The sequence below is a fragment of the Mugil cephalus genome, chromosome 23 (genome assembly GCF_022458985.1).
Source record: "Mugil cephalus isolate CIBA_MC_2020 chromosome 23, CIBA_Mcephalus_1.1, whole genome shotgun sequence".
In the NCBI taxonomy this organism is placed as follows: domain Eukaryota; kingdom Metazoa; phylum Chordata; class Actinopteri; order Mugiliformes; family Mugilidae; genus Mugil; species Mugil cephalus.
In genome coordinates this window covers 269723-285153 of record NC_061792.1, presented here as the reverse complement: position 1 = coordinate 285153, position 15431 = coordinate 269723, and the positions used below count along the sequence as shown (strand labels likewise).

General features: G+C 42.1%; 10 non-coding genes and 21 pseudogenes across 10 annotated transcripts; all 31 read left to right on the top strand.

The window, feature by feature from the left end:
* The first annotated feature begins 370 nt into the window (after positions 1–370).
* Positions 371–489, top strand: LOC125002629 (annotated as a pseudogene).
* A 101-nt stretch (positions 490–590) lies between these two features.
* LOC125002164 lies at positions 591–709 on the top strand (annotated as a pseudogene).
* Positions 710–810: 101 nt separating this feature from the next.
* Positions 811–921, top strand: LOC125002657 (annotated as a pseudogene).
* Positions 922–1022: 101 nt separating this feature from the next.
* LOC125002963 lies at positions 1023–1141 on the top strand (annotated as a pseudogene).
* Positions 1142–1243: 102 nt separating this feature from the next.
* LOC125003244 lies at positions 1244–1362 on the top strand. Its single transcript, XR_007112106.1, has one exon. It is a non-coding gene; the product is annotated as a 5S ribosomal RNA (ribosomal RNA).
* A 101-nt stretch (positions 1363–1463) lies between these two features.
* On the top strand, positions 1464–1582 carry LOC125002156 (annotated as a pseudogene).
* Positions 1583–1683: 101 nt separating this feature from the next.
* Positions 1684–1802, top strand: LOC125003324. The gene has a single exon (XR_007112182.1). It is a non-coding gene; the product is annotated as a 5S ribosomal RNA (ribosomal RNA).
* Positions 1803–1903: 101 nt separating this feature from the next.
* Positions 1904–2012, top strand: LOC125002065 (annotated as a pseudogene).
* Positions 2013–2322: 310 nt separating this feature from the next.
* LOC125001630 lies at positions 2323–2441 on the top strand (annotated as a pseudogene).
* A 320-nt stretch (positions 2442–2761) lies between these two features.
* Positions 2762–2880, top strand: LOC125003012. Its single transcript, XR_007111881.1, has one exon. It is a non-coding gene; the product is annotated as a 5S ribosomal RNA (ribosomal RNA).
* Positions 2881–2981: 101 nt separating this feature from the next.
* Positions 2982–3100, top strand: LOC125001380. Its single transcript, XR_007111637.1, has one exon. It is a non-coding gene; the product is annotated as a 5S ribosomal RNA (ribosomal RNA).
* A 5640-nt stretch (positions 3101–8740) lies between these two features.
* On the top strand, positions 8741–8859 carry LOC125001565 (annotated as a pseudogene).
* A 101-nt stretch (positions 8860–8960) lies between these two features.
* LOC125003046 lies at positions 8961–9079 on the top strand. Its single transcript, XR_007111915.1, has one exon. It is a non-coding gene; the product is annotated as a 5S ribosomal RNA (ribosomal RNA).
* A 101-nt stretch (positions 9080–9180) lies between these two features.
* Positions 9181–9299, top strand: LOC125003062. Its single transcript, XR_007111931.1, has one exon. It is a non-coding gene; the product is annotated as a 5S ribosomal RNA (ribosomal RNA).
* Positions 9300–9400: 101 nt separating this feature from the next.
* LOC125003102 lies at positions 9401–9519 on the top strand. The gene has a single exon (XR_007111969.1). It is a non-coding gene; the product is annotated as a 5S ribosomal RNA (ribosomal RNA).
* Positions 9520–9620: 101 nt separating this feature from the next.
* LOC125002759 lies at positions 9621–9738 on the top strand (annotated as a pseudogene).
* A 101-nt stretch (positions 9739–9839) lies between these two features.
* On the top strand, positions 9840–9950 carry LOC125002463 (annotated as a pseudogene).
* Positions 9951–10051: 101 nt separating this feature from the next.
* LOC125001773 lies at positions 10052–10170 on the top strand (annotated as a pseudogene).
* A 101-nt stretch (positions 10171–10271) lies between these two features.
* LOC125002891 lies at positions 10272–10390 on the top strand (annotated as a pseudogene).
* A 101-nt stretch (positions 10391–10491) lies between these two features.
* LOC125002342 lies at positions 10492–10602 on the top strand (annotated as a pseudogene).
* Positions 10603–10704: 102 nt separating this feature from the next.
* Positions 10705–10824, top strand: LOC125002882. Its single transcript, XR_007111845.1, has one exon. It is a non-coding gene; the product is annotated as a 5S ribosomal RNA (ribosomal RNA).
* A 99-nt stretch (positions 10825–10923) lies between these two features.
* LOC125001641 lies at positions 10924–11042 on the top strand (annotated as a pseudogene).
* Positions 11043–11140: 98 nt separating this feature from the next.
* Positions 11141–11258, top strand: LOC125002599 (annotated as a pseudogene).
* A 103-nt stretch (positions 11259–11361) lies between these two features.
* Positions 11362–11480, top strand: LOC125001420. The gene has a single exon (XR_007111676.1). It is a non-coding gene; the product is annotated as a 5S ribosomal RNA (ribosomal RNA).
* Positions 11481–11793: 313 nt separating this feature from the next.
* LOC125001722 lies at positions 11794–11912 on the top strand (annotated as a pseudogene).
* A 318-nt stretch (positions 11913–12230) lies between these two features.
* On the top strand, positions 12231–12339 carry LOC125002512 (annotated as a pseudogene).
* A 314-nt stretch (positions 12340–12653) lies between these two features.
* Positions 12654–12770, top strand: LOC125002011 (annotated as a pseudogene).
* Positions 12771–14287: 1517 nt separating this feature from the next.
* On the top strand, positions 14288–14406 carry LOC125003253. The gene has a single exon (XR_007112114.1). It is a non-coding gene; the product is annotated as a 5S ribosomal RNA (ribosomal RNA).
* Positions 14407–14507: 101 nt separating this feature from the next.
* Positions 14508–14626, top strand: LOC125002427 (annotated as a pseudogene).
* Positions 14627–14727: 101 nt separating this feature from the next.
* On the top strand, positions 14728–14845 carry LOC125002404 (annotated as a pseudogene).
* A 319-nt stretch (positions 14846–15164) lies between these two features.
* On the top strand, positions 15165–15282 carry LOC125002478 (annotated as a pseudogene).
* The last annotated feature ends 149 nt before the right edge of the window (positions 15283–15431 follow it).

Below are 15431 nucleotides of genomic sequence, written 5' to 3'. Positions count from 1 at the left end.
TCAAAGTTTGTTTATACAAGCCTCTGTGGATCTGTACATTCTTTAGTGCTTCTCAGAGTTACAAATTGACTGCAAGCATGACAACGAACACACTTGAATAGAGCATGGTTCATTGATTTTCGTCCAAAGTTTTACAAAACATTTCCCGAATAACAAGCATCAATGGCAACCAACAAAACAGCAAAAGAGCTGAATATCTCAGGAGGGAGCACTCTGGGAAATTGTATGAAAGTGCAATCTTTCCTCAGAGATTGCGGCTTTGAATTTGTTACCATTTTCATCAGGAGACATGGTAACATTTACATCATCAAAATACATGCAATATTGATTTTGACCACTTATATGTACCGCTTTAGTGACATTTGACATTGCTTACGAACATACTAACCTGAACACGCCCGATCTCGTCTGCTCTCGGAAGCTAAGCACGGTCGGGCCTGGTTAGTACTTGCATGGCAGACCGCCTGGGAATACTAGATGCTGTAAGCCTTTCATTTTCATCAGGAGACATGGTCACATTTACATCATCAAAATACATGCAATGATGATTTTGACCACTTATATATACTGCGTTTGTGACATTTGACATTGCTTACGGCCATCCTAACCTGAACACGCCCGATCTCATCTGATCTCGGAAACTAAGCGCGGTCGGGCATGTTTAGTACTTGGATGGGAGACCGCCTAGGAATACTAGGTGCTGTAAGCCTTTCATTTTCATCAGGAGACATGGTAACATTTACCTAATCAAAATACATGCAATGATCATTTTGATCACATATATATACTGCGTTTGTGAAAGTTACCATTTCTTACGGCCATACCACCCTGAACACGCCTGATCTCATCTGATCTCGGAAGCTAAGGGCCTGGTTAGTACTTGGATGGGAAACCGCCTGGGAATACCAGGTGCTGTAAGCTTTTCATTCTCATCAGGAGACATGGTAACATTTACATCATCAAAATACATGCAATGATCATTTTGATCACTTATATATACTGCGTTTGTGACAGTCACCTTTGCTTGCGGCCATAACATCCTGAACGCGCTGATCTCATTTGAGTCTCCAAAGTTAAGCAGTGTCGGGCCTGGTTAGTACTTGGATGGTAGACCGCCTGTGAATACTAGATGCTGTAAGCCTTTCATTTTTTATCGGGACACATGGTAACATTTACATCATCAAAATACATGCAATGATGATTTTGACCACTTATATATACTGCGTTTGTGACAGCCACCATTGCTTACGGCCATAACATCCTGAACACGCCTGATCTCGTCTGATCTCGGAAGCTAAGCAGTGTAGGGCCTGGTTAGTACTTGGATGGGAGACCGCCTGGGAATACTAGGTGCTGTAAGCCTTTCATTTTCATCAGGAGACATGGTAACATTTACATCATCAAAATACATGCAATGATGATTTTGACCACTTATATATACTGCATTTGTGACAGTTACCATTGCTTACGGCCATACCACCCTGAACACGCGTGATCTCGTCTGATCTCGGAAGCTAAGCACGGTCGGGCCTGGTTAGTACTTGGATGGGAGACTGCCTGGGAATACCAGTTGCTCAAAGCTTTTCATTCCCATCAGGAGACATGGTAAAATTTACATCATCAAAATACATGCAATGATCATTTTGATCACTTATATATACTGCTTCAGTGACATTTGACGTTGCTTACGGCCATACCAACCTGAACAAGTCCGATCTCGTCTGATCTCGGAAGCTAAACATGGTCGGGCCTGGTTAGTACTTGGATGGGAGACCGCCTGGGAATACCAGGTGCTGTAAGCTTTTCATTTTCATCAGGAGACATGGTAACATTTACATCATCAAAATACATGCAATGATGATTTTGACCACTTATATATACTGCGTTTGTGACAGTCACCATTGCTTACGGCCATACCACCCTGAACACGCCTGATCTCGGAAGCTAAGCAGTGTAGGGCCTGGTTAGTACTTGGATGGGAGACGGCCTGGGAATACCAGGTGCTGTAAGCTTTTCATTTTCATCAGGTGACATGGTAACATTTACATCATCAAAATACATGCAATGATGATTTTGACCACTTATATATATTGCGTTTGTGACAGTCACCGTTGCTTATGGCCATACAACCCAGAACACGCCTGATCTCTGAAGCTAGGCAGTGTAGGGCCTGGTTAGTATTTGGATGGGAGACCGCCTGGAATACCAGGTGCTGTAGCCTTTTCATTCTCATCAGGTGACATGGTAACATTTACATCATCAAAATACATGCAATGATCATTTTGACCACTTATATATACTGCTTTAGTGACATTTGACATTGCTTACGGCCATACCAACCTGAACACGCCTGATCTCGTCTGATCTCGGAAGCTAAGCACGGTCAAGCCTGGTTAGTACTTGGATGGGAGACCGCCTGGGAATACTAGGTGCTGTAAGCCTTTCATTTTCATCAGGAGACATGGTAACATCTACATCATCAAAATACATGCAATGATGATTTTGACCACTTATATATACTGCGTTTGTGACGGTTACCATTGCTTACGCCCAAACCACCCTGAACACGGCTGTTCTTGTCTGATCTTGGAAGCTAAGCAGTGTAGGGCCTGGTTAGTTCTTGGATGGGAGACGCCTGGGAATACCAGGTGCTGTAGGCTTTTCATTCTCATCAGGAGACATGGTAACATTTACATCATCAAAATACATGCAATGATCATTTTGACCACTTATATATACTGCTTTAGTGACATTTAACATTGCTTACGGCCATACCAACCTGAACACGCCTGATCTCGTCTGATCTCGGAAGCTAAGCACGGTCGGGCCTGGTTAGTACTTGGATGGGAGACCGCCTGGGAATACTAGGTGCTGTAAGCCTTCCATTTTCATCAGGAGACATGGTAACATTTACATCATCAAAATACATGAAATGATCATTTTGACCACTTATATATGCTGCTTTCGTGATGTTTGACATTGCTTATGGCCATACCAACCTGAACAAGCCCGATCTCGTCTGATCTCGGAAGCTCAGCATGGTCGGGCCTGGTTAGTACTTGGATGGGAGACCGCCTGGGAATACCAGGTGCTGTAAGCTTTTCATTTTCATCAGGAGACATGGTAACATTTACATCATCAAAATACATGCAATGATGATTTTGACCACTTATATATACTGCGTATGTGACAGTTAACGTTGCATACGGCCATACCACCGTGAACACGCCCGATAGTGGGAGTGGTGATTGCGAGTGGCGCGAATTTCGAATTTGCACAGCGACTGCCTGACTTCTCTGTGATATTTTTGTTCTTTGTTTGAAATAAGAAGAATAGTTGTTTTATTTGATCTTTTGTGCTTATCGTCCCTGTAATTTCCCCGACGGCTCTCAAGCTGTTCGGGGGATTGTTTTTTTTTTTCCGCCTAAACTTATAATGATGAATCAAGGGGAGGAAGATACAATGAACCCTCAGATGCAAGGAATGGCTGTAAATACGAAAAAGTTTGAGAAGGAGCTGACGGTGGAGGTGGAGGTGGAAGATACGAAATCAATCGCGGTAATGGACCTGCTGAAAGGTGTAAAGAAGGAGTGTGGGGAAATTTTAGGTTGTAGAATGAAGACGGACAAGAAATTCGAAATCACGATGAAGGATGGTGCCGGGAAGGCAAAGTTGATTGATGGTATAAGAATAAATGGAGTGCCAGTGATCGGACGTGACATAATGAACAGCGACATGGTCGTCTCTTTCCTAAACTTACCCGTGTATCTGGAGGACAGCACGATCATGGAAAGACTTACTGAATGGGGGGTCCGGCCACTGTCGGCAATTAAACGCCGTGTGTGGCCGGGCACAGACATTGCCGACGGCACGAGATTTTTAAAGGTCCGATTCAACGAGCAAGTCAGATCGCTGCCATACTCCACTAAATTTGAAACTATGAGGGGCGTGGAGTATTTCCGTGTGATCCACGATAGACAAATCCAAGTGTGCAGAAAATGCATCAAGCCGGGACACATCTTCAGAGAATGCCCGGAGTTCAAGTGTTTCAGGTGCGGAGAGAGTGGCCACTACGCACGGGAGTGCGCCGAGAGGAGAAGGACGGAGGAGGAGATGGGTGAGGAAGTGGAGGAAGAGAACGGACGCAACAACCACGACGGCGAAGGAGGCCAAGGTCAAACAGAGGTCCTAGACAAGGGTGAGGAGGACATGGGGATCGAGGAAGAGGAGGATCCGAAAACTGGTGGAAAGGATGTCGGTGGAGCGGAGAACACCAGTGGAGCGGACAACAAGAACGCAAATGGAGAGGGTGGAGAGAAACCGAACCCTGCTGCCAAACAAGGAAAGGAGAATGAAGAAAAGGACCGAGGACGATTAAATGGACATGAAAGAGAGGAAGAGAACGGACAACCAGACTTGACAAAGATCTTTCAAAGATTCTCAGCAAAGCGGAAGGCGGAGAAAGACAAAGAAAGAGAGGAGCGAAAAGGACCGAAATCGGTATGTGATTGTATAGTTTTGGTTTAAATGTTTACTTTTTGGTTTCTATTTATATTCAGTTTTGCTCTCATGGCCACAATAACCTCTATTAACGCAAATGGGCTAAGAAATAAGAGAAAATAAAAGAGCTATTATTTGCATACCGCAGCGATATTATATGTATTCAAGAAACTAATTGGGACGAGGACATAGTTAAAGAAATGAGAGAGGAATGGAGGGGAGCTATATATTATAATAATGGGGCTAGAAACGCAAGGGGGGTAGCAAAAAATGATTAAAAAGGACGTTGTCGAAGACATAAAAGAGGTATATAGAGATGAGACAGGGAGAATTTTGGTGATAGAATTTAAATATAGAGAAATAGAATTCAGATTAATAAATATATACGTTCCAAATATAGAAAAAGATAAGTGTTGCATTATTAGAGAACTTAAAATATAATCGCAGGGAAGTGTATTATAGTTGGGGACTTCAATATAAAATGTAGTCGTCTAGATGTAGGTAAGGGAGTTGAATTTAGATGGGAAAGATCGAGAAACATGCTGTCCGAGCTGATGAAAGAAAAGGGGCTTATAGATGCATGGAGAGAAGAGAAGAGAGAATACACAAGGAGGCAGATGAGAGATGGGGTTCTAAAACAAAGTAGAATAGATTTGGTGTTGGTGCAAAGTAGCATTATTGGGTACATCGACAAAATAAGGCATCAAAGAAATAGCTTCAGTGACCATGATGGGGTCATGTTTCGAATTAAGGTGGAGAAAGAAGAGATAGGAGGAGGGATGTGGATATTAAACGCAGGATTAATTGAAGAAGAGGAGTACAAGATACAGATTATGGATTTGCTAGACCGAGAGAATAGGAGAAGAGGAGTGTATAAAGAAAATGACAGGCTAGACGACAGCATAGGGGAACGATGGGAGAAGATAAAAACTTTAATTAAACAAATTAGTATTAGATATAGTAAGAAAAGAAAAGGGAAATGATGAAGGAGGAAAAGGCTCTGAAACAAAAATTGAAGGCAGAGTTAAGTAGAGCAGACAATGAGGAGGGTTATAATATAAACAATTATTTGGAGGCAAAGATGAAGTTAGAGAGGTTTGAGACGGAGAAATGTAGAGGAGCGATTCTGAGAAGTAAAGCAAAATATGCATTAGAAGGTGAAAGGTGCACAGGATATTTTTTGGGGTTAGAGAAAAGAAAACAGAATAGAACATACATAAAGGAAATTAATGACAAAAACGGAGAGAAGATAGTAGATTATGTGGAGATTCTGGAAAGGGTACAAGAATTTTATGGGGATCTCTATAAGAAAGGGGACATAGATCAAGGAAGCATAGATGAAGTGATGGAAAGTGTAGAAAGGAAACTGAGTGAAGAGGATAGGGAATGGTGTGATAGAGACATAAATGAGAAGGAGGTGATAGAGGCCATAGGAGGATTGAAAAGTGGAAAGAGTCCAGGAAGTGATGGGATAGGGATCGAATGGTACAAAGCGTACAAAAATGAGGTAGCGCAAATTCTGGTAGATGTATTCAAGGGGATGGAAAGAACAGGGCAAGTGCAGAATAGGATGGGGGAGGGTGTAATAGCAATAATATACAAAAAGAAAGGAAGTAGGTTAGATTTGGAAAACTACAGGCCAATTAGTTTGCTAAATACAGATTATAAGATACTAACTAAAGTCCTGGCAAATAGGATGAAGGGAGTGATAGGGAACATAGTACAGAACACGCAGAGTTACAGCATACCCGGAAGAGACATAGCAGACACAATAGCCACAATCAGAGATTCAATAGAACACATGAAAGAGGATGGGAAAGGGGGAGTAGTGCTGGGAATAGATTGGAATAAGGCCTTTGATAGAGTAGACCACAGATTCCTGTTTAGAGTACTGGAGAAAGTTGGGTTCGGGGAGAGGATGGTGGGATGGGTAAAGAGGCTGTATGACAGTGCCAAGAGCCGAGTGAAGGTAAACGGTGTCTTGACAAACCTTTTCGATGTGGAGAGATCAGTGAGACAGGGATGTCCCCTGTCAGCACTACTGTATGCAATAGTTGTTGAACCCCTGGCGATGCTGATCAAAACTGACCAGGAGGTGAAAGGTGTTCAGTTGCCCTATGGAGGGACCTGTGTCATCAATCAATATGCAGACGACACAACTATTACGGTCAGGGACAACAACAGTGTGAAAAGGGTGCTACAGATAATAGAAAAATATGGACGGGCATCAGGAGCCAAAATCAACAAAACTAAATCAGAGATCATGTACATTGGAGATATAGAGAGGATAGAAATGGGCTTAAAGGTGGAGGAGAAATCATGAAGGTGTTGGGAGTGTGTCTGGGGGTGGCAAGCAAAGAGGCTAGAGATGAGACATGGACTGGAGTGATTAATAAGATAAAAACAGTATGTACACTATGGAGGGGGAGAAAAACTTAAACTGAAAGGAAAAGTGATGGTGGTGAATAATTTGTTATTCTCAGTTTGTGTATATGTGATGAGAGTGTTAGACATGCCAGAGTGGGTTATGAATGTGTTAAACAAAACTATTTGTGACTTTATATGGGAGGGGAAAGGGGTGAAAATTGCACAAAAAACTTTGATAGGGAAGAAGAGAGAGGGTGGGCTGAAGCTCATTGATTTGGAAATGAAAAGAACGGCAATAAGAGTAAGAACGATCCAAAAATACATGGAGCGTGGATTGAACTATGGATGGAAGGAGTTTTTAAGGAAATATGTGGATGAAGTGGGTGGGATAGGTGACTATGGTTTGTTTATGGGTTTCAAACAATCAATGACAGTTAAAATCCCAGAGTTTTACAGGGAGGTGTTTGAAGCGTGGAGAAAATTTCTACCAAAAGTAGAATATGAGTGGATGGGTTGCAAATGTTTGTTAACCTACCTTGTTTCTCAATGAGAAATTTAAATATAATAATAAAAGTCTGTATGAGCCACAATTCATGGTGGCAAATATTAAACAAGTCAAGGATATTATTTATGAGGTCATCCCGGGTTTTTGAGATTGAATTGTATTTATGATTCTGTGAATGATTTAGATGGTATGGAAAGCAAAGAAAAAGTCAGCCGAATATATGAGCGGATTAAAAGTAGTATACCTCTGGAATGGACAAACATTATTAAAAGAGACTGTGTGATTAAGCAAGACAAGCGCACACCCAAGATGTATGTGATTGAAAAAGAGAAGAAATGCCTCTTTGAAAATGTGAAGTTGAAAAAGGTATATGAATGGTTAATAGCTGATGTGATAAAAGAGCCAGCAGCAGAGAAAGTTTGGGCTGGCGTGTTCAATGATTTGGATGTTAAGAAGATATGGTTGAATGGGAACATAAAATATAACAGTATAGAGTGTGAAAATAACGATTTCCTTATAAAACATAACAGAATATATACGAATGTGGTGTTTCATAAAATAAATAATGCTGTAAGTGCAATGTGTGATGTATGTAAAAGTGGCCATGAGAGTTTTTTTTCACTTTTTTTTAGATTGTTTTGAGTTAGTTGATTTCTTTGATTTCCTGAAAAAACTTTTGAGGAACATTGGCGACTTGGGATCAGAGCTGAAGGAGGGGTGGAGGAAGCTCTTTCTGTTTGGTTTACTTGAAAAGAAAAAGACTGTGAATTCTTGGTTAATTAACTACACTTTGAGCCATGCCAGATTGGCGGTTGTATATAGAAGGAATTATGCTCATTTTGAAGGGAGAAATGTACAAATTAAAGATTTGTTTAAGACAATAATGAAAAGAGATATTGAACTGAACTGCAAGTATGGGGGAGAGGAGGTGAGAGAATTTTTCATGAGTGGGAATAAGTTTATTTGTGATGGCGAAAAGGGAGAAGTTTTATTGAATTGGTGAGAGTTGGATTTGTACTTTTTATTTAGTTTGATTGTTTGATTTTTCTTTTGATACATTCATGAGAACTATGATAGGTTTGTTTCTTTTCTGATCTATGTGCAAAAGTTGACGTGACGTGTAAATTTGTGATTGAAGACTAATAAAAAGAAAAAAAAAAAAAAAAAAGAACACACCTGATCTCGTCTGATCTCGGAAGCTAAGCAGTGTAGGGCCTGGTTAGTACTTGGATGGGAGACCGCCTGGGAATACCAGGTGCTGTAAGCTTTTCATTTTCATCAGGAGACATGGTAACATTTACATCATCAAAATACATGCAATGATCCTTTTGATCACTTATTTATACTGCTTTAGTGACATTTGACGTTCCTTACGGCCATACCAACCTGAACAAGCCCGATCTCGTCTGATCTCGGAAGCTCAGCATGGTCGGGCCTGGTTAGTACTTGGATGGGAGACCGCCTGGGAATACCAGGTGCTGTAAGCTTTTCATTTTCATCAGGAGACATGGTAACATTTACATCATCAAAATACATGCAATGATGATTTTGACCACTTATATATACTGCGTATGTGACAGTTAACGTTGCATACGGCCATACCACCGTGAACACGCCTGATCTCGTCTGATCTCGGAAGCTAAGCAGTGTAGGGCCTGGTTAGTACTTGGATGGGAGACCGCCTGGGAATACCAGGTGCTGTAAGCTTTTCATTTTCATCAGGAGACATGGTAACATTTACATCATCAAAATACATGCAATGATAATTTTGACCACTTATATATAGTGCTTTAGTGACATTTGACATTGCTTACGGCCATACCAACCTGAACACGCCCGATCTCGTCTGATCTCGGAAGCGAAGCATGGTCGGGCCTGTTTAGTACTTAGATGGGAGACCGCCTGGGAATACCAGGTGCTGTAAGCTTTTCATTCTCATCAGGAGACATGGTAACATTTACATCATCAAAATACATGCAATGATGATTTTGACCACTTATATATACTGCGTTTGTGAGAGTTAACGTTGCTTACGGCCATACCACACTGAACACGCCTGATCTCATTTGATCTCCGAAGTTAAGCAGTGTCGGGCCTGGTTAGTACTTGGATGGGAGACCGCCTGGGAATACCAGGTGCTGTACGCTTTTCATTTTCATCAGGAGACATGGTAACATTTACATCATCAAAATACATGCAATGATGATTTTGACCACTTATATATACTGCGTTTGTGACAGTTACCATTGCTTACGGCCATACCACCCTGAACAGCCTGATCTCGTCTGATCTCGGAAGCTAAGCAGTGTAGGGCCTGGTTAGTACTTGGATTTGAGACCGCCTGGTAATACCAGGTGCTTTAAGCTTTTCATTTTCATCAGGAGACATGGTAACATTTACATCATCAAAATACATGCAATGATCATTTTGACCACTTATATATACTGCGTTTGTGACAGTTACCATTGCTTACGGCCATACCACCCTGAACACGCCTGATCTCATCTGATCTCGGAAGCTAAGGGCCTGGTTAGTACTTGGATGGGAGACCGCCTGGGAATACTAGGTGCTGTAAGCCTTTCGTTTTCATCAGGAGACATGGTAACATTTACATCATCAAAATACATGCAATGATGATTTTGACCACTTATATATACTGCGTTTGTGACAGTTATCATTGCTTACGGCCATACCAACCTGATCACGCCCGATCTCGTCTGATCTCGGAAGCTTAGCACGGTCGGGCCTGGTTAGTACTTGGATCGGAGACCGCCTGGGAATACTAGGTGCTGTAAGCCTTTCATTTTCATCAGGAGACATGGTAACATTTACATCATCAAAATACATGCAATGATCATTTTGACCACTTATATATACTGCGTTTGTGACAGTTACCGTTGCTTACGGCCATTCCAACCTGAACAATCCCGATCTCGTCTGATCTCGGAAGCTAAGCACGGTCGCCCCTGGTTAGTACTTGGATTGGAGACCGCCTGGAACACCAGGTTGCTGTAAGCTTTTCATTTTCATCAGGAGACATGGTAACATTTACATCATCAAAATACATGCAATGATGATTTTGACCACTTATATATATTGCTTTAGTGACACTAACCACCGCTTACGGCCATACCAGCCTGAACACGCCTGATCTCATCTGATCTCGGAAGCTAAGGGCCTGGTTAGTACTTGGATGGGAGACCGCCTGGGAATACCAGGTGCTGTAAGCTTTTCATTCTCATCAGGAGACATGGTAACATTTACATCATCAAAATACATGCAATGATGATTTTGACCACTTATATAATACTGCTCTAGTAACATTTGACATTGCTTACGGCCATACCAACCTGAGAGCAGCCCGATCTCGTCTGATCTCGGAAGCTAAGCACGGTCGGGCCTGGTTAGTACTTGGATGGGAGACCGCCTGGGAATACCAGGTGCTGTAAGCTTTTCTTTTTCATCAGGAGACATGGTAACATTTACATCATCAAAATACATGCAATGATGATTTTGACCACTTATATATACTGCGTTTGTGACAGTTAACGTTGTACGGCCATACCACCCTGAACACGCCTGATCTCGTCTGATCTCGGAAGCTAAGCAGTGTAGGGCCTGGTTTGTACTTGGATGTGAGACCGCCTGGGAATACCAGGTGCTGTAAGCTTTTCATTTTCATCAGGAGACATGGTAACATTTACATCATCAAAATACATGCAATGATCTTTTGATCACTTATTATACTGCTTTAGTGACATTTGACGTTCTTACGGCATACCAACCTGAACAAGCCCGATCTCGTCTGATCTCGGAAGCTCAGCATGGTCGGGCCTGTTTAGTACTTGGATGGGAGACCGCCTGGGAATACCAGGTGCTTTAAGCTTTTCATTTTCATCAGGAGACATGGTAACATTTACATCATCAAAATACATGCAATGATGATTTTGACCACTTATATATACTGCGTTTGTGACAGTCACCATTGCTTACACGGCCATACCACCCTGAACACGCCTGATCTCGTCTGATCTCGGAAGCTAAGCAGTGTCGGGCCTGGTTAGTACTTGGATGGGAGACCGCCTGGGAATATCAGGTGCTGTAAGCTTTTCATTTTCATCAGGAGACATGGTAACATTTACATCATCAAAATACATGAAATGATCATTTTGACCACTTATATATACTGCGTTTGTGACAGTTACGATTGCTTACGGCCATACCACCCTGAACACGCCTGATCTCATCTGATCTCGGAAGCTAAGGCCGTGGTTAGTACTTGGATGGGAGACCGCCTGGGAATACTAGTGCTGTAAGCCTTTCGTTTCTTATCAGGAGACATGGTAACATTTACATCATCAAAATACATGCAATGATGATTTTGACCACTTATATATACTGCGTTTGTGACAGTTAATGTTGCTCACGGCCATACCACCCTGAACACGCCTGATCTCGTTTGATCTAGGAAGCTAAGCACGGTCGGGCCTGGTTAGTACTTGGTTGGGAGACCGCCTGGGAATATTAGGTGCTGTAAGCCTTTCATTTTCATCAGGAGACATGGTAACATTTACATCATCAAAATACATGCAATGATGATTTTGACCACTTATATATACTGCGTTTGTGACAGTTAACGTTGCTCACGGCCATACCAACATGAACAAGCCTGATCTCGTTGGTCTCGGAAGTTAGCAGTGTCGGGTTGGTTAGTACTTGGATGGGAGACCGCCAGGGAATACTACGTGCTGTAAGCCTTTCATTCTTATCAGGAGACATGGTAACATTTACATCATCAAAATACATGCAATGATGATTTTGACCACTTATATATACTGCGTTTGTGACAGTCACCATTGCTTACGGCCATACCAGCCTGATCTCGTCTGATCTCGGAAGCTAAGAATGGACGGGCCTGGTTAGTACTTGGATGGGAGACCGCCTGGGAATACCAGGTGCTGTAAGCTTTTCATTCTCATCAGGAGACATGGTAACATTTACATCATCAAAATACATGCAATGATCATTTTGACCACTTATATTACTGGTTTGTGACATTTAACATTGCTTACGGCCATACCACCTAACACGCCTGATCTTGTTCTGATTTGGAAGTTAAGCAGTGTGGCCTGGTTAGTACTTGGGATGGGAGACCGCCTGGGAATACCAGGTGCTTAAGCTTTCATTCTCATCAGGAGACATGGTAACATTTACATCATCAAAATACATGCAATGATGATTTTGACCACTTATATATACTGCGTTTGTGACAGTTAACGTTGCATACGGCCATACCACCCTGAACACGCCTGATCTCGTTTGATCTCGAAGCTAAGCAGTGTCGGGCCTGGTTAGTACTTGGATGGGAGACCGCCTGGAATACCAGGTGCTGTAAGCTTTTCATTTCATCAGGAGACATGGTAACATTTACATCATCAAAATACATGCAATGATGATTTTGACACTTATATATCTGCTTTGTGACATTACCTGGTTACGCCATACCAACCTGAACAATCCTGATCTCGGAAGCTAAGATGGACGGCCTGGTTAGTACTTGGATGGGAGACGCCTGGGAATACCAGTGCGTAAGCTTTTCATTTCATCAGGAGACATGGTAACATTTACATCATCAAAATACATCAATGATATTTGACCACTTATATATACTGGTTTGTGACTTAACGTTCTTACGGCCATACCACCTGAACACGCCCGATCTGTTGTCTCGAAGCGTAAGCAGTGGGCCTGGTAGTACTTGGATGGGAGAACGCCTGGGAATACCAGGTGCTTAAGCTTTCATTTCATCAGGAGACATGGTAACATTTACTCATCAAAATACATGCAATGATCATTTGACCACTTATATATACTGCTTTGTGACAGTTAACGTTGCTACGGCCATACCACCCTGAACACGCTGATCTCGTCTGACTGGAAGCACAGGTCGGGCCTGGTTGTACTTGGATGGGAGACCGCCTGGGAATACCAGGTGCTGTAAGCTTTTCATTTTCATAGGAGACATGGTAACATTTACATCATCAAAATACATGAATGATATTTTGACACTTATATATACTGCTTTGTGACATTTACATGCTTACGCCATACCAACCTGAACAATCCTGATCTCGGAAGCTAAGCATGGAGGGCCTGGTTAGTACTTGGATGGGAGACGCCTGGTATACAGTGCTGTAGCTTTCATTTTCATCAGGAGACATGGTAACATTTACATCATCAAAATACATGCAATGATATTTTGACCACTTATATATACTCGTTTGTGACAGTACTTGCTTAGGCCATACACCTGAACACGCCGATCTTGTCTGATCTCGGAAGCAACTGTGGGCCTGGTTAGTACTTGGATGGGAGACGCCTGGGAATACCAGTGCTGTAAGCTTTTCATTCTCATCAGGAGACATGGTAACATTTACATCATCAAAATACATGCAATGATCATTTTGACCACTTATATATATGCTTTGTACATTAACTTGCTTACGGCCATACCACCTGAACACGCCGATCTTGTCTGACTGGAAGCTAACAGGTCGGCTGGTTGTACTTGGATGGGAACCGCCTGGGAATACCAGGTGCTGTAAGCTTTTCATTTACATAGGAGACATGGTAAATTTACATCATCAAAATACATGCAATGACATTTTGCACTTATATATACTGCTTTAGTGACATTTGACATTGCTTACGCCATACAACCTGAACACGCCGATCTCGTCTGATCTCGGAAGCTAGCAGGTGGGCCTGGTTAGTACTTGGATGGGAGACCGCCTGAATACTAGATGCTGTAAGCCTTTCATTTTCATCAGGAGACATGGTAACATTTACATCATCAAAATACATGCAATGATATTTTGACCACTTATATATACTGCGTTTGTGACAGTTACAATGGCTTACGGCCATACCACCCTGAACACGTCTGATCTCGTCTGATCTCGGAAGTTAAGCAGTGTAGGGCCTGGTTAGTACTTGGATGGGAGACCGCCTGGGAATACCAGGTGCTGTAAGCTTTTCATTCTCATCAGGAGACATGGTAACATTTACATCATCAAAATACATGCAATGATGATTTTGACCACTTATATATACTGCGTTTGTGACAGTTAACGTTACTTACGGCCATACCACCCAGAAAACGCCTGATCTCATTTGATCTCCGAAGTTAAGCAGTGTCGGGCCTGGTTAGTACTTGGATGGGAGACCGCCTGTAAATACTAAAAGCTGTAAGCCTTTCATTTTCATCAGGAGACATGGTAACATTTACATCATCAAAATACATGCAATGATGATTTTGACCACTTATATATACTGCGTTTGTGACAGTTCACGTTACTTACGGACATACCACCCTGAAAACGCCTGATCTCATTTGATCTCCGAAGTTAAGCAGTGTCGGGCTGGTTAGTACTTGGATGGGAGACCGCCTGTAAATACTAGATCCTGTAAACCTTTCATTTTCATCAGGAGACATGGTAACATTTACATCATCAAAATACATGCAATGATGATTTTTGACCACTTATATATACTGCGTTTGTGACACACACCATTGCTTACGGCCATAAACATCCTGAACACGCCTGATCTTGTTGATCTCGAAGCTAACAGTGTAGGGCCTGGTTAGTACTTGGATGGGAGACGCCTGGGAATACCAGGTGCTGTAAGCTTTTCATTCTCATCAGGAGACATGGTAACATTTACATCATCAAAATTACATGCAATGATCATTTTGACCACTTAATATAATGCTTTAGTAACATTTGACATTGCTTACGGCCATACCAACCTGAGCACGCCCGATCTCGTCTGATCTCGGAAGCTAAGACGGTCGGGCCTGGTTAGTACTTGGATGGGGAGACCGAATGGAATACCAGGTGCTGTAAGCTTTTCTTTTCTTATCAGGAGACATGGTAACATTTACATCATCAAAATACATGCAATGATGATTTTGACCACTTATATATACTGCGTTTGTGACATTTAAACTGGCTACGGCCATACCACCCTGAACAGCTGATCTCGTCTGATCGATCGT